Source organism: Dendrobates tinctorius, unplaced genomic scaffold (assembly GCF_039654945.1).
Source record: "Dendrobates tinctorius isolate UK_male_01 unplaced genomic scaffold, ASM3965494v1 ptg000047l, whole genome shotgun sequence".
Classification (NCBI taxonomy): Eukaryota; Metazoa; Chordata; class Amphibia; order Anura; family Dendrobatidae; genus Dendrobates; species Dendrobates tinctorius.
This window is the reverse complement of record NW_027361715.1, coordinates 10,332,665-10,360,397: the sequence shown is the minus strand read 5'-3', so window position 1 is coordinate 10,360,397 and position 27,733 is coordinate 10,332,665. Positions and strand designations below refer to the sequence as shown.

Genomic DNA, 27,733 nt, shown 5'->3' with positions numbered 1-27,733 from the left:
TGGCCTCTGCGATCTCACATGGTCAATATTAAACCAATGGTGAATACTGCGTTAACGCACCTAGATTCCACCGCCATATCCACCCATGTAGATAATGATGGTGGAGGAGACTCAGATACAGGGAACAGAAGTGTTTTATAACTGGCTCCTATCACAGAAAATGGCAGCGCCCAGATGAGGGTCCCGGTAATGAAATCTGGCTCAGTGGTTGTGACTGTAATGTGAATAATACCGGATGATGGCGTACAAAGGCTTGGCCGGGCTGCATACTTAACCGTTTCCTTACCAGCAGAAGACAACAACAAAGAAACAGGTTGAGTCACAATGAGGTATGTATGAAAACGTGCCGTGCCGTGCGCTGCGGAGCAGGTAGGGGCTCCATAAATAATCAGAGAAATGAAGATGATGCACGGACCCCCAGAGACCTCCCCTCATCAATCACTTTACACCAAATAGGTCTTGCAGCCATAATTTTTTTTTTAATTATTACCGATTAGGAAAGATTATTATTAACCTGTTCCCTGCCACAAAGCATTGTCACCAAAGCTTTGCTGCTGGAGAAGAAGAATGGAGTCGCAGATGTAGTAGCAGAGCTGAATTTGTCATTTAAAAATCCCACTTCCTGCATCCTATGTAAGACATGCCAAATGACAAACCAACCTCTGCTACTTCTGCGAGGCACGGTACAGACAGAAGACGCAGACATCCTTTTCTGCTATTTTGCCCCGAGGCCTTTTATGGCCAGTGCAAAGATCCAACTTACAGCTGTGAGCGGAGGGGATCAGGCATGGCCACTGCATCTCGTGTTACCCAGCTGGCCCTGGATGGGGGGCACCTCTTTATTATGCCCCTGACTCTTCTTCCTGTTCACCCTTCACCCTGAGATCGGCCCAGGCCAATAGGCGAGCGTGCTGGTGTTTGGGGAGCCTCCAACTTTCAGTAATAGCTTCCTGCAGTCTGTCCCCCTCCCAGTGCACAGCGTAATAACCTGGATCATGTTACATGGCCGCCTGACAGTCCCTGCCAGCAGTCGGTTGGGAAGGAGGAGGAGATCAGGCTGACACGGAAGGACTGCAACTTGGTGGCCTGCCTTCTCTACAACTTTACAAGCAGCGTGTACAGGCAGGGGCAGCGGAGCGCAGGGGCAGCGAAAACCCAGGGTCAGGGGAGCACAAGGGCCGCAGAGCGCAGGGGCAGCGGGACGCAGGGGCAGCGGAGACACAGGGCAGCAGAGCGCAGGGACAGCAGAGCGCAGGGGCAGCGGAGACACAGGGGCAGTGGAGACGCAAGGACAGCGGAGCGCAGGGGCAGCGAAAACCCAGGGTCAGGGGAGACGCAGGGACAGCGGAGCGCAGGGGCAGGAGAGCACAAGGGCCGCAGAGCGCAGGGGCAGCGGGACGCAGGGGCAGCGGAGACACAGGGCAGCAGAGCGCAGGGACAGCAGAGCGCAGGGACAGCAGAGCGCAGGGGCAGCGGAGACACAGGGGCAGTGGAGACGCAAGGACAGCGGAGCGCAGGGGCAGCAGAGCGCAGGGACAGCAGAGCGCAGGGGCAGCGGAGACGCAGGGATAGCGGAGCGCAGGGGCAGGGGAGCACAAGGGCCGCAGAGCGCAGGGGCAGCGGGACGCAGGGGCAGCGGAGACGCAGGGCAGCAGAGCGCAGGGACAGCAGAGCGCAGGGGCACCGGAGACGCAGGGGCAGTGGAGACGCAAGGGCAGCAGAGCGCAGGGGCAGGGGAGCACAGGGGCAGCGGAGCCGCAGGGGCAGCGGGACGCAGGGGCAGCGGAGGCGCAGGGGCAGCGGAGGCGCAGGGACAACAGAGCGCAGGGGCAGCGGAGACGCAGGGGCAGCAGAGCACAGAGGCAGCGGAGACGCAGGGCAGCGGAGACGCAGGGCAGCAGAGCGCAGGGGCAGCAGAGCGCAGGGGCAACGGGACGCAGGGGCAAAGGGATGCAGGGGCAGCGGAGACGCAGGGCAGCAGAGCGCAGGGACAGCAGAGGGCAGGGGCAGCGGAGACACAGGGGCAGCAGAGCACAGGGGCAGCGGAGACGCAGGGCAGCAGAGCGCAGCGGCCGCAGAGCGCAGGGGCAGCGGAGACGCAGGGGCAGCGGCGACGCAGGGCAGCAGAGCGCAGGGACAGCAGAGCGCAGGGGTAGCGGAGACGCAGGGGCAGCAGACCACAGGGGCAGCGGAGACGCAGGGACAGCAGAGCGCAGCGGCCGCAGAGCGCAGGGGCAGCGGAGACGCAGGGGCAGCAGAGCGCAGGGGCAGCGGAAACGCAGGGGCAGCGGAGACGCAGGGGCAGCAGAGACGCAGGGGCAGCAGAGCGCAGGGGCAGCAGAGACGCAGGGGCAGCAGAGCGCAGGGGCAGCGGAAGCGCAGGGGCAGCAGAGACGCAGGGGCAGCAGAGCGCAGAGGCAGCGGAGTGCAGGGGCCGCAGAGCACAGAGGCAGCGGAAACACAGGGGCAGGGGAGCCGCAGGGTCAGCAGAGCACAAGGGCAGTGGAAACGCAGGGACAGCGGAGACGCAGGGGCAGGGGAGCGCAGGGACAGCGGAGACGCAGGGGCAGGGGAGCGCAGGGGCAGCAGAAACGCAGGGGCAGGGGAGCGCAGGGGCAGCGGAGACGCAGGGGCAGCGGAGACGCAGGTGCAGCAGAGCGCAAGGGTAGGGGAGTGCAGGGGCAGCTGAGCGCAGGGGCAGCAGAGCTGTAGAGGCAGTGGAGCCACAGGGGCAGGAGCCGCCTGGGCAGCACAGGTGCAGGGGCAACAGAAGCGCAAGGGCAGCATACGAGCAAGGGCAGTGGAGGCGCAGAGGCAATAGAGGCGCAAGGGCAGCATAGGAGCAAGGGCAGCGGAGGTGCAGGGGCAACAGATGTGCAAGGGCAGCAGAGCACAGGGGCAGCGGAGAAGCAACAGAGACACAAGGGCAGCAGAGCACAGGGGTAGCGGAGCCACAATGGCAGCGGAGATGCAACAGAGACGCAAGGACAGCAGATAACAGGGGTAGCGGAGATGCAACAGAGACACAAGGGCAGCAGAGCACAGGGGCACCGGAGATGCAATAGAGACATAAGGGCAGCAGAGCACAGGGGCCGGGGAGCCACAAGGGCAGCAGAGGAGCATGGGCAGCAGAGGTGCAGGGGCAACAGAGGCGCAAGGACAGCAGATAACAGGGGCAGCGGAGATGCAACAGAGACACAAGGGCAGCAGAGCACAGGGGCACCGGAGATGCAATAGAGACATAAGGGCAGCAGAGCACAGGGGCAGGGGAGCCACAAGGGCAGCAGAGGAGCAAGGGCAGTGGAGGTGCAGGGGCAAGAGAGGCGCAAGGACAGCAGATAACAGGGGCAGCGGCGATGCAACAGAGACACAAGGGCAGCAGAGCACAGGGGCACAGGAGATGCGAGACATAAGGGCAGCAGAGCACAGGGGCAGGAGAGCAACAAGGGCAGCAGAGGAGCTAGGGCAGCGGAGGTGCAGGGGCAACAGAGCATAGGGGCAGCGGAATCACAAGGGCAGCGGAGGTGCAGGGGCAGCAGAGCCGCAGGGGCCATTTACCTATTTGGGAAGGCGTGGACTGTGCAGTGAGCTAACCTGCGGTACTATGTAAAACCATAGACACATATTACGGTATATCACCATGAGCTGTGCTGGATGGAAGCTGAGCTCTGCTACATCTGTGTGTAGCGCGTGTTCATGCAGCTTCCGAGTACAGCTATTTACAAGGTGGGCCCCTTGGGCCGTATTGGAGGCAAAAAAAACTTTGCAGCAGATTTTATGTATGTCTTGTGAAATCTGCAGCATAGGAAAGTAAAAGAAAAGTCAAAGATGCTATAGGATATTTACAGGATGAAAATGATGAAATGGTAAGACAGGATGTTGAGAAGGCCGAACTTTTAAATTCCTATTTTGCATCTGTTTTCTCTCAGAAAGGAAATGTAACATCAACTGTTCTTCACTGTCCTATTAAGGGAATAAAGAATCCAGGATATCTATAAACAGAAAGATAGTGAGGAAACACTTAGCTAACCTAAATTAATTCAAGTCTCCAGGTCCAGATAAGTTACACCCCAGAGTACTGAAGGAGATAGCAGAAGAAATTTTTGAACCCCTCTCCATAATCTTTGAAAATTCTTGGAGAACAGGAGAAGTCCCAGAAGACTGGAGAAGAGCAAATGTTGTTCCTATCTTCAAAAAGGGGAAGAAGGTGGACCCAGGCAACTATAGGCCGGTGAGTCTGACTTATATACCAGGAAAGATCTTTGAACAAATTATTAAAAATGTATGTCAGTACCTGGATAAGAATGAAGTGATTAAACAGAGTCAGCATGGGTTTGTAACTAATAAGTCATGTCAGACTAACTTAATTTCCTTCTATGATGGAATCACTGATTGGGTGCATCAGGGAAATGCGGTAGATATAGTATATCTTGACTTCAGCAAAGCATTTGACAAAGTATCTCACACAATCCTTATTGAAAAAATGACTAAGTATGGAATGGACAAGGCAACTGTTAGGTGGATTCATAACTGGCTTAGTGATCGGACCCAAAGAGTGGTCGTAAATGGCTGCACATCCAGTTGGAAGAATGTCTCAAGTGGGGTACCACAGGGCTCTGTCCTGGGCGAACATCTTTATCAACGATTTAGATGAAAGAATTGAGGGTAAAACTGATTAAATTTGCTGATGACACAAAGCTAGGAGGGATAGCTAATACTAGAGAAGAGAGAGAGAGGATTCAAAAAGATATAAATAAACTGGAGAAGTGGGCAGCAGCTAACAGAATGGTTTTCAACAGGGAAAAATGCAAAGTACTACATCTGGGTGCAATAAAAATGAAAAAGCATATACAGAATGGTAGGAATAGAGCTAAGCAACAGCACATGTGAAAAAGACTTGGGTATACTGATAGATCACAGACTGAATATGAGTCAACAGTGTAATGCAGCAGCAAAAAAGGCAAATGCAATTCTAGGATGTATTAACAGAAGCATACAGTCTAGATCACGTGAAGTCATTATTGCCCTCTACTCCTCTTTGGTCAGACCTCATCTGGAATACTGTGTCCAGTTTTGGGCGCCACATTTTAAAAAAGACATCAACAAACTGGAGCAAGTTGATAAAAGAGCGACCAGAATGGTAACCGGTCTGCAAACCCTGTCTTATGAGGAAAGGTTGCAGGATTTGGGAATGTTTAGCTTGCAGAAGAGAAGACTGAGAGGAGACTTAATAGCTGTCTACAAATATCTCAAGGGCTGTCACATTGTAGAAGGATCATCTTTATTCTCATTTGCACAAGGAAAGACTAGAAGCAATGGGATGAAACTGAATGGGAGGAGACACAGATTAGATATTAGAAAAAAACTTTTTGACAGTTAGAGTGATCAATGAGTGGAACAAGCTGCCACGAGAAGTGGTGAGTTCTCCTTCAATGGAAGTCTTCAAACAGAGGTTGGACAGACATCTGACTGGGATGATTTAGCGAATCCTGCTTTGAGCAGGGGGTTGGACCAGATGGCCCAGGAGGTCCCTTCCAACTCTACGATTCTATGATTGTACATTTACAGCTGAAAACAATTTACAATGCGTTCGTTTTTATTCCAATGGTTTCTTGCTTTTGCAAGTCATTGGAAGGTCTCCACCCATCCCATGTGGGCCATGCACATACTGTATAAAGCGGTCTCACACAGCATGTCCACATCAGACATTGCATCTCTGAACCCTGATCATATAGGTACTGTTCACATGGTCAGGTTTTAAATACATTGGATAGGACTGCTCTGATGGGTATACCTTGGCGTTTGGTAGAGCGGCTTAGTATACATTTTTTGCCAAAAAGGTATCAACTACTGTAAATACCCTGTTTTGTTATCATCTTTTTACTAGCACTTGCTGTTCATTGTTAGAACTTTTGTACAGCAGAGTATTTTTTCGCGTTTGTTGTACTGTGTTTCTCTGTGTTCCAGTCTCTTGGTGGTGTGAACAGTGTCTTACCGACTTGTTCACTGTGTGTGCATGGCCCATGCGTTCGTTTTTAAACAATTTACAATGCAGATTTTCTATGTGACTTTATGAAATTTCCATTATTATTCTGCTAAAATCACTGCCTGGAAAGGCTGATAACAGAAGAAAATCAAGTAGAACTGAAACAAATCCATTTGTGATTGTAACCACTAGTAAAGGGTTTGTGTACTGATCTCTGAAGATCCAACCATCGGATCGCCACCAATCCCAAGAATTGGGCTCTGCAGAGCCCCATTGGAATGGAGTGGAGGGGAAACATGGGCCGTGAGATTCAATCATCGTCTATGGACGCGTCGGAGATAGCGGTGTGCAGCCCCACAGACCATGAACGGCGCAGTGCTGTGCACGCACGACCTCCACTCCAGTCTCCAGATTCATTGGGATTACACTGAGCAAACTAAAGAGAAGGGTTAATTTAAAGGGGTTGTCCGGCCTTTGGGTACAAGTAGCAGTCACTGTATGTGATTTATTCTCCGATATCGGCACCAGGAGCGGAAAGTCATGTGACCGCACAGAAGCCGTCTGCATACATCAGACAACATTTCGACTTGACGTGTCCGGCCTAGCTCAGTACATTTGCATCAAGGGAGGCCGTGAACGTCTAGTTGGTATGAGACCGCATGTACGGTATGTGAATCATATACTTGCGGTTACAGAACTAGAGAATCGCGAGCGCTGTGAGGAATTACAAGTCATCAGTCACATACGGTGACTACACACTCGTACCCTAAGGCCAGATAACCCCTTTAAACACTTGGCACAAACATCTATGTCGGGGACTCAGCCCCTATAAAAATCATACCAGTAATACACAATTTAGTGTGGTAGTTGCAGATAAATTTACTAATTCGTATGAATTAAATGTCTGGATGAACGGTTACGTCCTCCAATTTGCATATGCAGCACGGTCCCTCATCTTTGGTAACAGCGCTGGCTTTCTCACAGCAAGCACCTCTAACTCAGACACTTATTCCCATGCGTGTGCTCCGACACCAGAGGAGCTTAGTGGTGTGCGCGCAGTCTGTGTAGGTACCAGCACGCAGTCAGTGTGGGTACCGGTACACTGTCAGTGTGGGTACCAGGGCGCAATCAGTGTGGGTACCAGGGCGCAATCAGTGTGGGTGCCGGCGCGCAGTCAGTGTGGGTCCCAGGGCGCAGTCAGTGTGGGTACCAGGGCGCAATCAGTGTGGGTACCGACGCGCAGTCAGTGTGGGTACCAGGGCGCAGTCAGTGTGGGTACCGGTACACTGTCAGTGTGGGTACCGGCGCTCATTCAGTGTGGATACCAGGGCGTTGTCAGTGTGGGTACCGGCGTGCAGTCAGTGTGGGTACCGGCGCTCATTCAATGTGGGTACCAGTGCCCAGTCAGTGTGGGTACCAGGGAGCAGTCAGTGTGGGTATCGGCATACAGTCAGTGTGGGTACCAGCACGCAGACAGTGTGGGTACCGGCACGCAGTCAGTGTGGGTACCAGCGCTCATTCAGTGTGGATACCAGGGTGTAGTCAGTGTGGGTACCGGCGCAGTCAGTGTGGGTGCAGAAGCGCAGTCAGTGTGGGTACCAGCGCCCAGTCAGTGTGGGTACCGGCGCTCATTCAAAGTGGGTACCAGCACCCAGTCAGTGTGGGTACCGGCGCTCATTCAGTGTGGGTACCAGGGCGTAGTCAGTGTGGGTACTGGCGCGCAGTGTGAGTACCTGAGCGCAGTCAGTGTGGATACCAGGGCGCAGTCAGTGTGGGTACTGGCGCGCAGTGTGAGTACCTGAGCGCAGTCAGTGTGGATACCAGGGCGCAGTCAGTGTGGGTACCGCCACGCAGTCAGTGTTGATACCAGGGCGCAGTCAGTGTGGGTACTGGCACGCAGTCAGTGTGGGTACTGCCACGCAGTCAGTGTTGATACCAGGGCGCAGTCTGTGTGGGTACCGGCACGCAGTCAGTGTGGGTACTGGCACGCACTGATCTCCAGCTACATTCTGAAGCTGCTCGCTGACTACACTTCCAGATGTAGTAAGTGGCGGCCACAGACTGGCAAGGGCCAGAATATAGAGCCACATCTCACACTTCTTTCATCCAGAAAATAACAGACACTTTCATCCATATGGTCACCTGTATTCCATTAGTGTGTCGTCCATATTTTTACAACTGTATTGTCATCTGTGTTCCATCAACATTTAATAAAAATGTTCAAACCAAGAACAGATTGCTAGGTTGATAATGGCAATGTATCAGTAAGAATCAAATCCGCCGCACTGATGATCTACATCGGATCCGATGCATAGACGAGCATGTGAGTCTCAACCAATGATGACAGTCTGAACAGTCCACACTCATCCATGCACTGTCCGACTGTAACATGGACAGCGCACACCTGTTAGGGTATGTGCACACGCTGTGGATTCTGCTGCGGATCCGCAGCGGATTAAAAGCAATGTAAAATGAAAACCACAGTGCCCACGGTGCGGAATTACCCACGCGGCTTTGCTGCGGTTTTAAATCTGCAGCATGTCACTTCTTTGTGCGGGTTCCGCTGCGGTTTGGCACCTGCTCCATGACAGGTGTCAAACCGCAGGGGAAAATCGCAGGCAAATCCGCAGCTCTTTTGACCTGCGGATTTAGACAAATCCACGTAGAAAATTCTGCAGCAGAATCCGCAGCGTGTGCACACACCCTTACAGTCAGCTTGTCTGAACAATCCCCAATGTATCCTGACCTCCTCATGCTACTCCCAGATCACATGTTCACCTCTGCTGTTCCTGAGCTTTGTGCCCTACTTCCTCCAGAGACTGCACCAGAACCCCGAATTCTGTGTTTTGAAGCTGACGTACCCGGTAAGGGGAGCGTGCTTGCAACTAACATGGCCATAAACAGCCTGGGGGTCGCAACGCTCTACCAGACTGGTCCCTGGTCATTTTCATATACCAAGCGGTGCAATCACTTATTTTATTACATATATAAATAGCTACAGTGGCTTGAGTAAGTATTCACTCCTTTTTTGCTTTTTTTTTCATTTTGCTACCTCACAACCTGGAATTTCACTGTTTTTTTAAAGGTTTCCATCGGTTGATGTAAAGAACATGCCTACAACTGCGAACATTTGGTTTTCTTTTAATTGTGAAGCAAACGACAAATAGGACAAAATAACTGAAAGGTTCAGTGTGCATAACTATTCACCCCCTAAAGTCAGTAGTGATGCATTGACACACAAATCAGACCACAAGAATATTTAAGCACAGGTTGTAACGTAACAAAATAGGTAAAAAGCCAAGGGGGTGAATACGTTCGCAAGCTAGGAAAGAGTGAAATTTTGGGTCCATGGCCAGGAACCTCTCCAGATCTTAATCTCATTGAGAAACACTGGCCAGACCTCAAAAAGCAGCCAAACAAAAACACAGAAAATGGAGTAACTTCCATGCCCTGAGAATGGCAAGAATGGGCCGTCATCGGTCAGGATTTGGCCCAGAAGTGGATGTCCAGTTGCCAGGGTGAGGGGCCGTCTAAAATATGAAGCAGCAAAATTTGTCTCAGTCTCAAAACTTTTGGCCACGACTGTACAATCTTATTTTTAACTAGATTATGGCCCGATGCTATCGCATCGAGAGGATGCGATAGCATCACACCTCTTGCCATGTTAACCCTCAACACACACACTCCTCTCACCTTTCACCATCTCCACTCACTCTTTCACTCCACATACGACCCCTTCTCTCACTCCGTCTCTCATACTCACGCCGTCATCACCGCTGCTCCACGATCCCCGACATCTTCTTCCGCCGGCGCCATCCTGGATCCAGACGTTGTCCACGCCGGCGACATGTTCTTGCGGCGACGCCATCTTGAGTATCGTGAAATCCCGCAATAGTCAAGATGGTGTCGCCGGAAGAACATGTCGCCGGCGTGGACGACGTCGGGATCCAAAATGGCGTTGGCGAAATCTCGCGAGTTTTCGCCGACGCCATTTTGGATCCCGACGTCGTCCTCGCCGGCGACATGTTCTTGCGTGGAGGACGCCTGCATCCAGGATGGCGCCGGCGGAAGAAGATGTCGGGGATCGTGGATCAGCGGCAATGACGGCGTGAGTATGAGAGACGGAGTGAGAGAAAGGGTCGTATGTGGAGTGAAAGAGTGAGTGGAGATGGTGAAAGGTGAGAGGACTGTGTGTGTTGAGGGTTAACATGGAAAGAGGTGTGCGGTGACGTCACCGGTTACAACTGGACGGAAGTTGTTACAACCGGAAGTTGCTTAGGGCATTTATTATTATAGATATGGCTACGTTAAAGCACGGTGAATAGGAAGTCTGAAGCTATTAGGGGTTAATCCGTCTTCTTCTTAAGAGCAACCTATATACATGCAATTTCCCGTCACTTCTGGGTGAGCTGAGGAGACTGATGGATAGGTGGATGCCGCTCTCGCTCTCTTTAATAGGCCGCATAGCTTCAGTCAAAATGCCTCTCCTTCCCAAGATGCTATATTACTTTGAAACTCTACCGGTCCAGGTTCCCCTGAGTGAACCTAAGGCCCTTCAGGCGGCCATAATGAGGTTCATTTGGAATGATAAGCTTCACCGAATATCCAAGCGTGCCCTTGCCTCCCATAAGTCGCAGGGAGGTCTTTCCGTCCCGGATGTTCTTAAATATTATTGAGCGGCTCATTTACGTAGGATCCCCTCATGGGCTTCATTGTGGGCTTACAACAAATGGACAGAGAAAAATTATGGAAGGTTCCTTTTCATCCGAACTTGACTGTGGTCAACTACATCCACTAAAATAGCAGTTTCTTTGTTGGGCCCTATGCAGTTCACGAGGGAGGTCTGGACTACATGTATGGGAACGTATACCCTGACGGCCCCTAATTCACCACTGATCTCTTTCATAGATGAAACTTTGTTCCCGAGCAGTCTGGACTCTGCAAGGGTCCATCCATGGATCTCTGCAGGACTATTCAGGTTTGCGGATCTGGTAGAGGGGGACACGCTGGAGCTTCTTTCGTTTGATACCATCAAGTCTAAATTTGCCATTTCTAACAAAGAGTTCCTCCAGTACTTGCAAATCAGACATTTTGCCTTTTCGCTTTATGGAAGGTGTCTATATCTACTGATTTTGAGAGGAATTGCAAAAGGGTCACATCAACCAGAGGATTATTTTCGGATATACACCGGGTGCTAAATTGTCCTCAGGAGGGCCAGCAACTTAAAAACCTTGGATGAGAGCGAGAGTGGATAGTTTTGACTCTGCTTGGGCCCCTTGGGATTATTATTGGACCCAGAGAAATGGATAAGGTTTCTCCTGCCTCTTCTTATACCTTCTGGAACCTGCATCTCTCTTTTATCCTTGTTGTGGAAGTCCTGTCTTTACTTTTTCTTGTGGGATTCATTTATCAAGCTGGAAGGTTTTGTCTTGAGGAAGCGGTCGTGCATGACCCCGAAACGCGTTGACTATTAGCCTGTTTTTATATAAAGCTTTGAAGAATATCGTCTGCCATCCACCTTTATCAGCAGCGCAGATGTGGACACATACACCCGGTTTCACCATTATCCTCGGTTGTTGGACCCATGTCCTGCAGCAGCTGATCCATGCTTTTCATATTGCTGAGTTACAAGAAAACAAGGCGAGCGTACCTCTCCCCGGCGGTGCACCCCATGTTTTTAACCAGCTCAGACCCTATTTGGGCTATTTTTGCTCTCCAGATTTTCTACTTCTACGTTAAAACATGAGTATGCCTGTAGACCAAATTCAGACATCCATTTATCACAACCCGCGTATCAACCTGGATGCACACAATGGCCGAGGGTCTCCGGACCTAAACTTGACAGCCTCATATGTCTGTGCATCGTAATCCGCACCCGATACTTGGACATCTGAATTCTGCCTTATTCTGACACCAGAGGAGCAGCTTTCTGTTTTTCTTTCCTGAACTCCACGCATCATACTGTTTTTTGCACTTATTTCTATTGCTGATGGTTTCAATTTTTATTCGGTCAGGCAGCTCCCCCTTCCCACCTGCAGGTGTCAGTATAGAGAGCCCCTTTGACAAGCTTGTCATAGACCAACTGTAATGGCTGCTTACATACTGTGAATCGGAGAAAAAAAATACATAAAGTATTTCAGTCATTCTGTATATTAAAAGTGCTCTTTCAAGACTATGGGTCATCCAAAAAAAAAATTCAAAATAAAAAAAAAAATTGAAGGTAATGTTTTCAACTTTAAAAAAATATTTCTTTTTTTAGAAGCAGAAAATATGAAAAATGATTATACAAATTGTGATATTTTCCACTTTTAAACACTAGGGGGAGCAGCTGCTCACATTTTTTTAAAAAACAATGAACTGCAGGCTCGCATTACGACTGCAGTAAAAGTGGGCGGGATATGCTGATTGGTCTGATGTCTCCTCCTCTTGTGGGCGTTTGCAAAAAGATAAGGGAGGATGATGTTTAGGATCACAGTGCAGAGACTGGTCCTTACAGAGATCTGAGAGGCGCAGTCATATCTGTTGTGAGTTCATTTTCCCCTTCACTACTGAGGCCCGAGGAACTCCCTCTTCTGGTGAAGAAAGGTAGTGAGCCTGATGGTCAAACACCTGGGGCTGATGATGATGACTGGCTGAGTGGAGTTAATGACTGGATATAAGGCTGCCGACGCCCTTCTGGCCTGCGGGTGATTTCTCTGTGGACTTCTAGGAAACCAGTCTGATTCCTGCTCATCTAAAGCTAAGATTTCTGCTTTGCCTTTTTGCATTAGTGTTTTGTTTTCCTTGTTTTTCTGGATTCTGCCATTCCCTGCTGGGGTGAGCTGAATCTCCTTTTGCCTGTTGCTCTGTCTTCACAATATTCCTGAGTACTGACACAGCCTTTTTTGAAGCCTAGCGTCTTCAGGGCCTTTTTTACTGTCAGTTTGATGGCTCTTATTTTCATAGGGTTTTTCACGGATTGCAGACAGCAGCCTTCCTGTCCTTTCCTATCTAAGCTGGCTTGAGCCCCATCTTTGTTCAGTCTATCTTTCTGTCTGTGTTTTGTTCTTTCTACTTGCTTCACCGTCATTATATGTGGGGGGCTGCCTTTTGCTTTGGGGTCTGCTCTGGGGCAGTTTAGATTTCCCTTTCTGTCTTTAGGCTATGTAGTCCTCCGGCTGTGATCGAGGGGCCTAGGGCATCGTAGGAACCCCCCACGGCTACTGCTAGTTGTGTTGATAGGTTCAGGGGTCTGCAATCCGATAGCTGCCAACTTCTCTGGTTTTCTGGACTTAGCTAGCATTTCTATTTTTGCCTCCTACGGTGACTCAATCATAACACATATCACTGTGAGCCCAGCGCTCACATAACAGCAATTACACAGCTCAGCGGTCAGGGGCACACAACAGGATTAGATACACGGACTGTATCACGCGACAGAATTGGATACTTGGCTCAGCTGACTATATTACACATGATAGGATTAGATACACAGCTGAGGGGACTATAACATACATGAAAAGAATAGACTAATCGCTCAGTAGACTGTATCTCACACTAGCGGTGACGGCAGCAATGAGCACAGGTCGTCAGCCTTATATTGTACTACTAATGCAAGGCCACCGAGCTGGAAGAAGTCACCACCGCAGCCCCGCTCTCACCACTCAGAGCAGTAATGCAGAGGTGACACCATCCAGCAGTGAGCACAGGTCGTCAGCCTTATATTGTACTACTAATGCAAGGCCACCGAGCTGGAAGAAGTCACCACCGCAGCCCCGCTCTCACCGCTCAGAGCAGTAATGCAGAGGTGACACCATCCAGCAGTGAGCACAGGTCATCAGCCTTATATTGTACTACTAATGCCAGGCCACCGAGCTGGAAGAAGTCACCACGGCAGCCCCGCTCTCACCGCTCAGAGCAGTAATGCAGAGGTGACACCATCCAGCAGTGAGCACAGGTCATCAGCCTTATATTGTACTACTAATGCCAGGCCACCGAGCTGGAAGAAGTCACCGCCGCAGCCCCGCTCTCACCGCTCACAGCAGTAATGCAGAGGAGACACCATCCAGCAGTGAGCACAGGTCATCAGCCTTATATTGTACTACTAATGCCAGGCCACCGAGCAGGAAGAAGTCACCACCGCAGCCCCGCTCTCAACGCTCAGAGCAGTAATGCAGAGGAGACACCATCCAGCAGTGAGCACAGGTCATCAGCCTTATATTGTACTACTAATGCCAGGCTACCGAGCTGGAAGAAGTCACTGCCACAGCCCCGCTCTCACCGCTCAGAGCAGTAATGCAGAGGTGACACCATCCAGCAGTGAGCACAGGTCATCAGCCTTATATTGTACTACTAATGCCAGGCCACCGAGCTGGAAGATGTCACCACCGCAGCCCCGCTCTCACCGCTCAGAGCAGTAATGCAGAGATGACACCATCCAGCAGTGAGCACAGGTCATCAGCCTTATATTGTACTACTAATGTCAGGCTACCGAGCTGGAAGAAGTCACCACCGCAGCCCCGCTCTCACCGCTCAGAGCAGTAATGCAGAGGAGACACCATCCAGCAGTGAGCACAGGTCATCAGCCTTATATTGTACTACTAATGCCAGGCCACCGAGCTGGAAGAAGTCACCACCGCAGCCCCGCTCTCACCGCTCAGTGCAGTAATGCAGAGGTGACACCATCCAGCAGTGAGCACAGGTCATCAGCCTTATATTGTACTACTAATGCCAGGCCACCGAGCAGGAAGAAGTCACCACCGCAGCCCCGCTCTCAACGCTCAGAGCAGTAATGCAGAGGAGACACCATCCAGCAGTGAGCACAGGTCATCAGCCTTATATTGTACTACTAATGCCAGGCTACCGAGCTGGAAGAAGTCACTGCCACAGCCCCGCTCTCACCGCTCAGAGCAGTAATGCAGAGGTGACACCATCCAGCAGTGAGCACAGGTCATCAGCCTTATATTGTACTACTAATGCCAGGCCACCGAGCTGGAAGATGTCACCACCGCAGCCCCGCTCTCACCGCTCAGAGCAGTAATGCAGAGATGACACCATCCAGCAGTGAGCACAGGTCATCAGCCTTATATTGTACTACTAATGTCAGGCTACCGAGCTGGAAGAAGTCACCACCGCAGCCCCGCTCTCACCGCTCAGAGCAGTAATGCAGAGGAGACACCATCCAGCAGTGAGCACAGGTCATCAGCCTTATATTGTACTACTAATGCCAGGCCACCGAGCTGGAAGATGTCACCACCGCAGCCCCGCTCTCACCGCTCAGAGCAGTAATGCAGAGGTGACACCATCCAGCAGTGAGCACAGGTCATCAGCCTTATATTGTACTACTAATGCCAGGCCACCGAGCTGGAAGATGTCACCACCGCAGCCCCGCTCTCACCGCTCAGAGCAGTAATGCAGAGGTGACACCATCCAGCAGTGAGCACAGGTCATCAGCCTTATATTATACTACTAATGCCAGGCCACCGAGCTGGAAGAAGTCACCACCGCAGCCCCGCTCTCACCGCTCAGAGCAGTAATGCAGAGGTGACACCATCCAGCAGTGAGCACAGGTCATCAGCCTTATATTATACTACTAATGCCAGGCCACCGAGCTGGAAGATGTCACCACCGCAGCCCCGCTCTCACCACTCAGAGCAGTAATGCAGAGGTGACACCATCCAGCAGTGAGCACAGGTCATCAGCCTTATATTGTACTACTAATGCCAGGCCACCGAGCTGGAAGATGTCAACACCGCAGCCCCGCTCTCACCGCTCAGAGCAGTAATGCAGAGGTGACACCATCCAGCAGTGAGCACAGGTCATCAGCCTTATATTGTACTACTAATGTCAGGCTACCGAGCTGGAAGAAGTCACCACCGCAGCCCCGCTCTCACCGCTCAGAGCAGTAATGCAGAGGAGACACCATCCAGCAGTGAGCACAGGTCATCAGCCTTATATTGTACTACTAATGCCAGGCCACCGAGCTGGAAGATGTCACCACCGCAGCCCCGCTCTCACCACTCAGAGCAGTAATGCAGAGGTGACACCATCCAGCAGTGAGCACAGGTCATCAGCCTTATATTATACTACTAATGCCAGGCCACCGAGCTGGAAGAAGTCACCACCGCAGCCCCGCTCTCACCGCTCAGAGCAGTAATGCAGAGGTGACACCATCCAGCAGTGAGCACAGGTCATCAGCCTTATATTGTACTACTAATGCAAGGCCACCGAGCTGGAAGATGTCACCACCGCAGCCCCGCTCTCACCGCTCAGAGCAGTAATGCAGAGGTGACACCATCCAGCAGTGAGCACAGGTCATCAGCCTTATATTATACTACTAATGCCAGGCCACCGAGCTGGAAGAAGTCACCACCGCAGCCCCGCTCTCACCGCTCAGAGCAGTAATGCAGAGGTGACACCATCCAGCAGTGAGCACAGGTCATCAGCCTTATATTATACTACTAATGCCAGGCCACCGAGCTGGAAGATGTCACCACCGCAGCCCCGCTCTCACCACTCAGAGCAGTAATGCAGAGGTGACACCATCCAGCAGTGAGCACAGGTCATCAGCCTTATATTATACTACTAATGCCAGGCCACCGAGCTGGAGAAAGTCACCACCGCAGCCCCGCTCTCACCGCTCAGAGCAGTAATGCAGAGGTGACACCATCCAGCAGTGAGCACAGGTCATCAGCCTTATATTGTACTACTAATGCCAGGCCACCGAGCTGGAAGAAGTCACCACCGCAGCCCCGCTCTCACCGCTCAGAGCAGTAATGCAGAGGAGACACCATCCAGCAGTGAGCACAGGTCATCAGCCTTATATTGTACTACTAATGCCAGGCCACCGAGCTGGAAGAAGTCACCACCGCAGCCCCGCTCTCACCGCTCAGTGCAGTAATGCAGAGGTGACACCATCCAGCAGTGAGCACAGGTCATCAGCCTTATATTGTACTACTAATGTCAGGCTACCGAGCTGGAAGAAGTCACCACCGCAGCCCCGCTCTCACCACTCAGAGCAGTAATGCAGAGGAGACACCATCCAGCAGTGAGCACAGGTCATCAGCCTTATATTGTACTACTAATGCCAGGCCACCGAGCTGGAAGAAGTCACCACCGCAGCCCCGCTCTCACCGCTCATAGCAGTAATGCAGAGGAGACACCATCCAGCAGTGATCACAGGTCATCAGCCTTATATTATACTACTAATGCCAGGCCACCGAGCTGGAAGATGTCACCACCGCAGCCCCGCTCTCACCGCTCATAGCAGTAATGCAGAGGAGACACCATCCAGCAGTGATCACAGGTCATCAGCCTTATATTATACTACTAATGTCAGGCTACCGAGCTGGAAGAAGTCACCACCGCAGCCCCGCTCTCACCACTCAGAGCAGTAATGCAGAGGTGACACCATCCAGCAGTGAGCACAGGTCATCAGCCTTATATTGTACTACTAATGCCAGGCCACCGAGCTGGAAGAAGTCACCACCGCAGCCCCGCTCTCACCGCTCATAGCAGTAATGCAGAGGAGACACCATCCAGCAGTGATCACAGGTCATCAGCCTTATATTATACTACTAATGTCAGGCTACCGAGCTGGAAGAAGTCACCACCGCAGCCCCGCTCTCACCACTCAGAGCAGTAATGCAGAGGTGACACCATCCAGCAGTGAGCACAGGTCATCAGCCTTATATTGTACTACTAATGCCAGGCCACCGAGCTGGAAGAAGTCACCACCGCAGCCCCGCTCTCACCGCTCATAGCAGTAATGCAGAGGAGACACCATCCAGCAGTGATCACAGGTCATCAGCCTTATATTATACTACTAATGCCAGGCCACCGAGCTGGAAGATGTCACCACCGCAGCCCCGCTCTCACCGCTCATAGCAGTAATGCAGAGGAGACACCATCCAGCAGTGAGCACAGGTCATCAGCCTTATATTGTACTACTAATGCCAGGCCACCGAGCTGGAAGAAGTCACCACCGCAGCCCCGCTCTCACCGCTCATAGCAGTAATGCAGAGGAGACACCATCCAGCAGTGAGCACAGGTCATCAGCCTTATATTGTACTACTAATGCCAGGCCACCGAGCTGGAAGATGTCACCACCGCAGCCCCGCTCTCACCGCTCAGAGCAGTAATGCAGAGGTGACACCATCCAGCAGTGAGCACAGGTCATCAGCCTTATATTATACTACTAATGCCAGGCCACCGAGCTGGAAGAAGTCACCACCGCAGCCCCGCTCTCACCGCTCAGAGCAGTAATGCAGAGGAGACACCATCCAGCAGTGAGCACAGGTCATCAGCCTTATATTGTACTACTAATGCCAGGCCACCGAGCTGGAAGATGTCACCACCGCAGCCCCGCTCTCACCACTCAGAGCAGTAATGCAGAGGAGACACCATCCAGCAGTGAGCACAGGTCATCAGCCTTATATTATACTACTAATGCCAGGCCACCGAGCTGGAAGAAGTCACCACCGCAGCCCCGCTCTCACCGCTCAGAGCAGTAATGCAGAGGTGACACCATCCAGCAGTGAGCACAGGTCATCAGCCTTATATTGTACTACTAATGCCAGGCCACCGAGCTGGAAGAAGTCACCACCGCAGCCCCGCTCTCACCGCTCAGAGCAGTAATGCAGAGGTGACACCATCCAGTAGTGAGCACAGGTCATCAGCCTTATATTGTACTACTAATGCCAGGCCACCGAGCTGGAAGATGTCACCACCGCAGCCCCGCTCTCACCGCTCAGAGCAGTAATGCAGAGGTGACACCATCCAGCAGTGAGCACAGGTCATCAGCCTTATATTGTACTACTAATGCCAGGCTACCGAGCTGGAAGAAGTCACCACCGCAGCCCCGCTCTCACCGCTCAGAGCAGTAATGCAGAGGTGACACCATCCAGCAGTGAGCACAGGTCATCAGCCTTATATTGTACTACTAATGCCAGGCTACCGAGCTGGAAGAAGTCACCACCGCAGCCCGGCTCTCACCGCTCAGAGCAGTAATGCAGAGGTGACACCATCCAGCAGTGAGCACAGGTCGTCAGCCTTATATTGTACTACTAATGCCAGGCCACCGAGCTGGAAGAAGTCACCACCGCAGCCCCGCTCTCACCGCTCAGAGCAGTAATGCAGAGGTGACACCATCCAGCAGTGAGCACAGGTCATCAGCCTTATATTGTACTACTAATGCCAGGCCACCGAGCTGGAAGAAGTCACCACCGCAGCCCCGCTCTCACCGCTCAGAGCAGTAATGCAGAGGTGACACCATCCAGTAGTGAGCACAGGTCATCAGCCTTATATTGTACTACTAATGCCAGGCCACCGAGCTGGAAGATGTCACCACCGCAGCCCCGCTCTCACCGCTCAGAGCAGTAATGCAGAGGTGACACCATCCAGCAGTGAGCACAGGTCATCAGCCTTATATTGTACTACTAATGCCAGGCTACCGAGCTGGAAGAAGTCACCACCGCAGCCCCGCTCTCACCGCTCAGAGCAGTAATGCAGAGGTGACACCATCCAGCAGTGAGCACAGGTCATCAGCCTTATATTGTACTACTAATGCCAGGCTACCGAGCTGGAAGAAGTCACCACCGCAGCCCGGCTCTCACCGCTCAGAGCAGTAATGCAGAGGTGACACCATCCAGCAGTGAGCACAGGTCATCAGCCTTATATTGTACTACTAATGCCAGGCCACCGAGCTGGAAGAAGTCACCACCGCAGCCCGGCTCTCACCGCTCAGAGCAGTAATGCAGAGGTGACACCATCCAGCAGTGAGCACAGGTCATCAGCCTTATATTGTACTACTAATGCCAGGCTACCGAGCTGGAAGAAGTCACCACCGCAGCCCCGCTCTCACCGCTCAGAGCAGTAATGCAGAGGTGACACCATCCAGCAGTGAGCACAGGTCATCAGCCTTATATTGTACTACTAATGCCAGGCCACCGAGCTGGAAGAAGTCACCACCGCAGCCCGGCTCTCACCGCTCAGAGCAGTAATGCAGAGGTGACACCATCCAGCAGTGAGCACAGGTCATCAGCCTTATATTGTACTACTAATGCCAGGCCACCGAGCTGGAAGAAGTCACCACCGCAGCCCCGCTCTCACCGCTCAGAGCAGTAATGCAGAGGTGACACCATCCAGCAGTGAGCACAGGTCATCAGCCTTATATTGTACTACTAATGCCAGGCCACCGAGCTGGAAGAAGTCACCACCGCAGCCCCGCTCTCACCGCTCAGAGCAGTAATGCAGAGGAGACACCATCCAGCAGTGAGCACAGGTCATCAGCCTTATATTGTACTACTAATGCCAGGCCACCGAGCTGGAAGAAGTCACCACCGCAGCCCCGCTCTCACCGCTCAGAGCAGTAATGCAGAGGAGACACCATCCAGCACAGGTCATCAGCCTTATATTGTACTACTAATGCCAGGCCACCGAGCTGGAAGAAGTCACCACCGCAGCCCCGCTCTCACCGCTCAGAGCAGTAATGCAGAGGAGACACCATCCAGCAGTGAGCACAGGTCATCAGCCTTATATTGTACTACTAATGCCAGGCCACCGAGCTGGAAGAAGTCACCACCGCAGCCCCGCTCTCACCGCTCAGAGCAGTAATGCAGAGGTGACACCATCCAGCAGTGAGCACAGGTCATCAGCCTTATATTGTACTACTAATGCCAGGCCACCGAGCTGGAAGAAGTCACCACCGCAGCCCCGCTCTCACCGCTCAGAGCAGTAATGCAGAGGAGACACCATCCAGCAGTGAGCACAGGTCATCAGCCTTATATTATACTACTAATGCCAGGCCACCGAGCTGGAAGAAGTCACCACCGCAGCCCCGCTCTCACCGCTCAGAGCAGTAATGCAGAGGTGACACCATCCAGCAGTGAGCACAGGTCATCAGCCTTATATTGTACTACTAATGCCAGGCCACCGAGCTGGAAGAAGTCACCGCCGCAGCCCCGCTCTCACTGCTCAGAGCAGTAATGCAGAGGAGACACCATCCAGCAGTGAGCACAGGTCATCAGCCTTATATTGTACTACTAATGCCAGGCCACCGAGCTGGAAGAAGTCACCACCGCAGCCCCGCTCTCACCGCTCAGAGCAGTAATGCAGAGGTGACACCATCCAGCAGTGAGCACAGGTCATCAGCCTTATATTGTACTACTAATGCCAGGCCACCGAGCTGGAAGAAGTCACCACCGCAGCCCCGCTCTCACCGCTCAGAGCAGTAATGCAGAGGAGACACCATCCAGCAGTGAGCACAGGTCATCAGCCTTATATTGTACTACTAATGCCAGGCCACCGAGCTGGAAGAAGTCACCGCCGCAGCCCCGCTCTCACCGCTCAGAGCAGTAATGCAGAGGTGACACCATCCAGCAGTGAGCACAGGTCATCAGCCTTATATTGTACTACTAATGCCAGGCCACCGAGCTGGAAGAAGTCACCACCGCAGCCCCGCTCTCACCGCTCAGAGCAGTAATGCAGAGGTGACACCATCCAGCAGTGAGCACAGGTCATCAGCCTTATATTGTACTACTAATGCCAGGCCACCGAGCTGGAAGAAGTCACCACCGCAGCCCCGCTCTCACCGCACAGAGCAGTAATGCAGAGGTGACACCATCCAGCAGTGAGCACAGGTCATCAGCCTTATATTGTACTACTAATGCCAGGCCACCGAGCTGGAAGAAGTCACCACTGCAGCCCCGCTCTCACCGCTCAGAGCAGTAATGGAGAGGAGACACCATCCAGCAGTGAGCATAGGTCATCAGCCTTATATTGTACTACTAATGCCAGGCCACCGAGCTGGAAGAAGTCACCACCGCAGCCCCGCTCTCACCGCTCAGAGCAGTAATGCAGAGGAGACACCATCCAGCAGTGAGCACAGGTCATCAGCCTTATATTGTACTACTAATGCCAGGCCACCGAGCTGGAAGAAGTCACCACCGCAGCCCCGCTCTCACCGCTCAGAGCAGTAATGCAGAGGAGACACCATCCAGCAGTGAGCACAGGTCATCAGCCTTATATTGTACTACTAATGCCAGGCCACCGAGCTGGAAGAAGTCACCACCGCAGCCCCGCTCTCACCGCTCAGAGCAGTAATGCAGAGGAGACACCATCCAGCAGTGAGCACAGGTCATCAGCCTTATATTATACTACTAATGCCAGACTACCGAGCTGGAAGAAGTCACCACCGCAGCCCCGCTCTCACCGCTCAGAGCAGTAATGCAGAGGAGACACCATCCAGCAGTGAGCACAGGACATCAGCCTTATATTGTACTACTAATGCCAGGCCACCGAGCTGGAAGAAGTCACCACCGCAGCCCCGCTCTCACCGCTCAGAGCAGTAATGCAGAGGTGACACCATCCAGCAGTGAGCACAGGTCATCAGCCTTATATTGTACTACTAATGCCAGGCCACCGAGCTGGAAGAAGTCACCACCGCAGCCCCGCTCTCACCGCTCAGAGCAGTAATGCAGAGGTGACACCATCCAGCAGTGAGCACAGGTCATCAGCCTTATATTGTACTACTAATGCCAGGACACCGAGCTGGAAGAAGTCACCACCGCAGCCCCGCTCTCACCGCTCAGAGCAGTAATGCAGAGGTGACACCATCCAGCAGTGAGCACAGGTCATCAGCCTTATATTATACTACTAATGCCAGGCTACCGAGCTGGAAGAAGTCACCACCGCAGCCCGGCTCTCACCACTCAGAGCAGTAATGCAGAGGTGACACCATCCAGCAGTGAGCACAGGTCATCAGCCTTATATTGTACTACTAATGCCAGGCCACCGAGCTGGAAGAAGTCACCGCCGCAGCCCCGCTCTCACCACTCAGAGCAGTAATGCAGAGGTGACACCATCCAGCAGTGAGCACAGGTCGTCAGCCTTATATTGTACTACTAATGCCAGGCTACCGAGCTGGAAGAAGTCACCGCCGCAGCCCCGCTCTCACCGCTCAGAGCAGTAATGCAGAGGTGACACCATCCAGCAGTGAGCACAGGTCATCAGCCTTATATTGTACTACTAATGCCAGGCCACCGAGCTGGAAGAAGTCACCACCGCAGCCCCGCTCTCACCGCTCAGAGCAGTAATGCAGAGGAGACACCATCCAGCAGTGAGCACAGGTTATCAGCCTTATATTGTACTACTAATGCCAGGCCACCGAGCTGGAAGAAGTCACCACCGCAGCCCCGCTCTCACCGCTCAGAGCAGTAATGCAGAGGAGACACCATCCAGCACAGGTCATCAGCCTTATATTGTACTACTAATGCCAGGCCACCGAGCTGGAAGAAGTCACCACCGCAGCCCCGCTCTCACCGCTCAGAGCAGTAATGCAGAGGAGACACCATCCAGCAGTGAGCACAGGTCATCAGCCTTATATTGTACTACTAATGCCAGGCCACCGAGCTGGAAGAAGTCACCACCGCAGCCCCGCTCTCACCGCTCAGAGCAGTAATGCAGAGGTGACACCATCCAGCAGTGAGCACAGGTAATCAGCCTTATATTGTACTACTAATGCCAGGCCACCGAGCTGGAAGAAGTCACCACCGCAGCCCCGCTCTCACCGCTCAGAGCAGTAATGCAGAGGAGACACCATCCAGCAGTGAGCACAGGTCATCAGCCTTATATTGTACTACTAATGCCAGGCCACCGAGCTGGAAGAAGTCACCACCGCAGCCCCGCTCTCACCACTCAGAGCAGTAATGCAGAGGTGACACCATCCAGCAGTGAGCACAGGTCATCAGCCTTATATTGTACTACTAATGCCAGGCCACCGAGCTGGAAGATGTCACCACCGCAGCCCCGCTCTCACCGCTCAGAGCAGTAATGCAGAGGTGACACCATCCAGCAGTGAGCACAGGTCATCAGCCTTATATTGTACTACTAATGCCAGGCCACCGAGCTGGAAGAAGTCACCGCCGCAGCCCCGCTCTCACTGCTCAGAGCAGTAATGCAGAGGAGACACCATCCAGCAGTGAGCACAGGTCATCAGCCTTATATTGTACTACTAATGCCAGGCCACCGAGCTGGAAGAAGTCACCACCGCAGCCCCGCTCTCACCGCTCAGAGCAGTAATGCAGAGGTGACACCATCCAGCAGTGAGCACAGGTCATCAGCCTTATATTGTACTACTAATGCCAGGCCACCGAGCTGGAAGAAGTCACCACCGCAGCCCCGCTCTCACCGCTCAGAGCAGTAATGCAGAGGAGACACCATCCAGCAGTGAGCACAGGTCATCAGCCTTATATTGTACTACTAATGCCAGGCCACCGAGCTGGAAGAAGTCACCGCCGCAGCCCCGCTCTCACCGCTCAGAGCAGTAATGCAGAGGTGACACCATCCAGCAGTGAGCACAGGTCATCAGCCTTATATTGTACTACTAATGCCAGGCCACCGAGCTGGAAGAAGTCACCACCGCAGCCCCGCTCTCACCGCTCAGAGCAGTAATGCAGAGGAGACACCATCCAGCAGTGAGCACAGGTCATCAGCCTTATATTGTACTACTAATGCCAGGCCACCGAGCTGGAAGAAGTCACCACTGCAGCCCCGCTCTCACCGCTCAGAGCAGTAATGCAGAGGTGACACCATCCAGCAGTGAGCACAGGTCATCAGCCTTATATTATACTACTAATGCCAGGCCACCGAGCTGGAAGATGTCACCACCGCAGCCCCGCTCTCACCGCTCAGAGCAGTAATGGAGAGGAGACACCATCCAGCAGTGAGCACAGGTCATCAGCCTTATATTGTACTACTAATGCCAGGCCACCGAGCTGGAAGAAGTCACCACCGCAGCCCCGCTCTCACCGCTCAGAGCAGTAATGCAGAGGAGACACCATCCAGCAGTGAGCACAGGTCATCAGCCTTATATTGTACTACTAATGCCAGGCCACCGAGCTGGAAGAAGTCACCACCGCAGCCCCGCTCTCACCGCTCAGAGCAGTAATGCAGAGGAGACACCATCCAGCAGTGAGCACAGGTCATCAGCCTTATATTATACTACTAATGCCAGACTACCGAGCTGGAAGAAGTCACCACCGCAGCCCCGCTCTCACCGCTCAGAGCAGTAATGCAGAGGTGACACCATCCAGCAGTGAGCACAGGTCATCAGCCTTATATTGTACTACTAATGCCAGGCCACCGAGCTGGAAGAAGTCACCACCGCAGCCCCGCTCTCACCGCTCAGAGCAGTAATGCAGAGATGACACCATCCAGCAGTGAGCACAGGTCATCAGCCTTATATTGTACTACTAATGCCAGGCCACCGAGCTGGAAGAAGTCACCACCGCAGCCCCGCTCTCACCGCTCAGAGCAGTAATGCAGAGGTGACACCATCCAGCAGTGAGCACAGGTCATCAGCCTTATATTGTACTACTAATGCCAGGCCACCGAGCTGGAAGAAGTCACCGCCGCAGCCCCGCTCTCACCGCTCAGAGCAGTAATGCAGAGGAGACACCATCCAGCAGTGAGCACAGGTCATCAGCCTTATATTGTACTACTAATGCCAGGCCACCGAGCTGGAAGAAGTCACCACCGCAGCCCGGCTCTCACCGCTCAGAGCAGTAATGCAGAGGAGACACCATCCAGCAGTGAGCACAGGTCATCAGCCTTATATTGTACTACTAATGCCAGGCCACCGAGCTGGAAGAAGTCACCACCGCAGCCCCGCTCTCACCGCTCAGAGCAGTAATGCAGAGGTGACACCATCCAGCAGTGAGCACAGGTCATCAGCCTTATATTGTACTACTAATGCCAGGCCACCGAGCTGGAAGAAGTCACCACCGCAGCCCCGCTCTCACCGCTCAGAGCAGTAATGCAGAGGTGACACCATCCAGCAGTGAGCACAGGTCATCAGCCTTATATTGTACTACTAATGCCAGGCCACCGAGCTGGAAGAAGTCAACACCGCAGCCCCGCTCTCACCGCTCAGAGCAGTAATGCAGAGGAGACACCATCCAGCAGTGAGCACAGGTCATCAGCCTTATATTGTACTACTAATGCCAGGCCACCGAGCTGGAAGAAGTCACCGCCGCAGCCCCGCTCTCACCGCTCAGAGCAGTAATGCAGAGGTGACACCATCCAGCAGTGAGCACAGGTCATCAGCCTTATATTGTACTACTAATGCCAGGCCACCGAGCTGGAAGAAGTCACCACCGCAGCCCCGCTCTCACCGCTCAGAGCAGTAATGCAGAGGTGACACCATCCAGCAGTGAGCACAGGTCATCAGCCTTATATTGTACTACTAATGCCAGGCCACCGAGCTGGAAGAAGTCACCACCGCAGCCCCGCTCTCACCGCTCAGAGCAGTAATGCAGAGGTGACACCATCCAGCAGTGAGCACAGGTCATCAGCCTTATATTGTACTACTAATGCCAGGCCACCGAGCTGGAAGAAGTCACCGCCGCAGCCCCGCTCTCACCACTCAGAGCAGTAATGCAGAGGTGACACCATCCAGCAGTGAGCACAGGTCATCAGCCTTATATTGTACTACTAATGCCAGGCCACCGAGCTGGAAGAAGTCACCACCGCAGCCCCGCTCTCACCGCTCAGAGCAGTAATGCAGAGGTGACACCATCCAGCAGTGAGCACAGGTCATCAGCCTTATATTGTACTACTAATGCCAGGCCACCGAGCTGGAAGAAGTCACCACCGCAGCCCGGCTCTCACCGCTCAGAGCAGTAATGCAGAGGAGACACCATCCAGCAGTGAGCACAGGTCGTCAGCCTTATATTATACTACTAATGCCAGGCCACCGAGCTGGAAGAAGTCACCACCGCAGCCCCGCTCTCACCGCTCAGAGCAGTAATGCAGAGGAGACACCATCCAGCAGTGAGCACAGGTCGTCAGCCTTATATTATACTACTAATGCCAGGCCACCGAGCTGGAAGAAGTCACCACCGCAGCCCCGCTCTCACCGCTCAGTGCAGTAATGCAGAGGTGACACCATCCAGCAGTGAGCACAGGTCGTCAGCCTTATATTGTACTACTAATGCCAGGCCACCGAGCTGGAAGAAGTCACCGCCGCAGCCCCGCTCTCACCGCTCAGAGCAGTAATGCAGAGGTGACACCATCCAGCAGTGAGCACAGGTCATCAGCCTTATATTGTACTACTAATGCCAGGCCACCGAGCTGGAAGAAGTCACCACCGCAGCCCCGCTCTCACCGCTCAGAGCAGTAATGCAGAGGTGACACCATCCAGCAGTGAGCACAGGTCATCAGCCTTATATTGTACTACTAATGCCAGGCCACCGAGCTGGAAGAAGTCACCGCCGCAGCCCCGCTCTCACCGCTCAGAGCAGTAATGCAGAGGTGACACCATCCAGCAGTGAGCACAGGTCATCAGCCTTATATTGTACTACTAATGCCAGGCCACCGAGCTGGAAGAAGTCACCGCCGCAGCCCCGCTCTCACCACTCAGAGCAGTAATGCAGAGGTGACACCATCCAGCAGTGAGCACAGGTCATCAGCCTTATATTGTACTACTAATGCCAGGCCACCGAGCTGGAAGAAGTCACCACCGCAGCCCCGCTCTCACCGCTCAGAGCAGTAATGCAGAGGTGACACCATCCAGCAGTGAGCACAGGTCATCAGCCTTATATTGTACTACTAATGCCAGGCCACCGAGCTGGAAGAAGTCACCACCGCAGCCCGGCTCTCACCGCTCAGAGCAGTAATGCAGAGGAGACACCATCCAGCAGTGAGCACAGGTCGTCAGCCTTATATTATACTACTAATGCCAGGCCACCGAGCTGGAAGAAGTCACCACCG

The 27,733-nt window shown here is 52.9% G+C and overlaps 1 protein-coding gene across 3 annotated transcripts in view; it reads right to left on the bottom strand.

The window, feature by feature from the left end:
* The window catches only part of CHD9 (chromodomain helicase DNA binding protein 9), a 233,239-nt gene that overhangs the window by 166,949 nt on the left and 38,557 nt on the right, over positions 1–27,733 (bottom strand). The window contains exon 1 of one of the 3 annotated variants that reach the window (XM_073576195.1): positions 764–1,252. The exons of the other annotated variants lie outside the window; for them this stretch is intronic. The gene's annotated coding sequence lies outside the window, so the exon portion shown is untranslated. Of the gene's footprint in view, positions 1–763; positions 1,253–27,733 lie in introns of those variants that run through there. 3 annotated transcript variants of the gene reach the window in all.